This window comes from Echinops telfairi, unplaced genomic scaffold (assembly GCF_000313985.2).
Source record: "Echinops telfairi isolate 266 unplaced genomic scaffold, ASM31398v2 ScPeMD7_11;HRSCAF=52, whole genome shotgun sequence".
Taxonomy (NCBI): domain Eukaryota; kingdom Metazoa; phylum Chordata; class Mammalia; order Afrosoricida; family Tenrecidae; genus Echinops; species Echinops telfairi.
In genome coordinates, this window is record NW_022103908.1 from 31644713 (window position 1) to 31646247 (window position 1535).

At 35.6% G+C, this 1535-nt stretch overlaps 1 non-coding gene across 1 annotated transcript; it reads right to left on the reverse strand.

Moving 5' to 3' along the window:
* Positions 1 to 250: 250 nt before the first annotated feature.
* On the reverse strand, positions 251 to 441 carry LOC115868519. The gene has a single exon (XR_004045644.1). It is a non-coding gene; the product is annotated as a U2 spliceosomal RNA (small nuclear RNA).
* Between the last annotated feature and the right edge of the window lie 1094 nt (positions 442 to 1535).

Here is a 1535-nt window from a genome sequence, read left to right on the forward strand (position 1 = left end):
GAGAAGCCGGTGAGTTTGAATCAGACACCTTGAGGCTTGAAGTCCATCAATTTACCCAACAGCAACACCTGGGTTCCTATACCAAGAAAATTAATTATAGGCTGGGGAAAGAGGAATCAAGTTCCCATCTTCCTATTCTATTTCTTTTTCTAGGGCAATATATTCTTACTTGGAAAGTCTGCTTTAAAAAAAAACTATGAAATGTTTATTTAAGTAATTCTTTCCTTAAACCATTGATTATTCTCCCCAAAGGGAGTGTACCATTGCTGGAGGTACTGCAATACCAGGTCGATGCGTGGAGTGGATGGAGCAAGCTCCTATTTCATCTCCTAATTCCAAAAATCCATTGAATATATTGTCCTCGGATAGAGGACGTATCAGATATTAAACTGATAAGAACAGATACTACACTTGATCTTAGCCAAAAGACCGAGAAGTCTGCTTTTAAGAATGTTATTCTAGTATTCTCAGCTCCTCTGTAGTATATGTGTGGAAAAATAGGAGCATTAAGAAGTAAAGAGAAATATTTGTAGTAGTTTGGGGTCAAATAGCATCTTCTGCCTGAGTTGGATACAACTATCACTGAAAGTTTTTACAGAGCTCCCCTGTGTCACAGCAAGGCCAGCCTGTGATACCAGATACAAGAGTGCTGCATATTCTTAGCACAGTGAAAGATGCAAGTTGAAAGTGATTTATGTTTTACACACAGTTTAGATGCTATCCGAACAGATGAATTTATAAATCAGTAAAAGACATTTTTAAACTCTCTGTAATAAAATTATCCAACCTAGAATTTAAATAATATATCTTCCACCCTATTGCTTATTATAACTTGTTTTCTTCCTACACATCAATTTATTCTTTATGTCTTCCAACATTCTCTCATCCTTACTATTGTCTGTCCTCTTCTAGGTCTTGGATTTATGCTACAAACATCCGGTGTATTTGATGGAAACTCCTGTTTTCCCTTTTCTGAACTTTTATTGGCCAAGATGCATGTGTAATTCCACTGCTCTCTCCAAAGAAAAGGATATCCATTGATAAGAAGATAACCCCCATGCCACTATCTCCAGGTTTTGCTTTTTATTTTTTATGAGGCTCATTCACATTTCTACTCATATAAGATAAAGCTGGGTCTCATACACATATTGAAGAAATAATGATAAAAATGTATAAGTAAAATCAGTGATTATTTATTGATGACTTTATTTATTCCCAACATTGAGTTTGTAGGCCTGATAGGAAAAACAAAACTCTTTGCCACTGAGTCAACTCTGACTGAAAGCAATGCTACAGAACAGAGTAGAACTTTCTCAGTGGTTACCAATACTATAACTCTATACAGGGGCAGAAAGCCTTATCTATCTTCCATGGAATGTGGATGGTTTCAAACTGCTGACTTTGTGAATAGTAGCTGAATGCATCAACTACATTGCCACTTATGTTCCTTGGAAAGCATAATATGTTATTATATAGATATATAATCTCAAAAATGTATTGTTTATTTGAGATAAATGGGGAAATGTAGTCCTGCG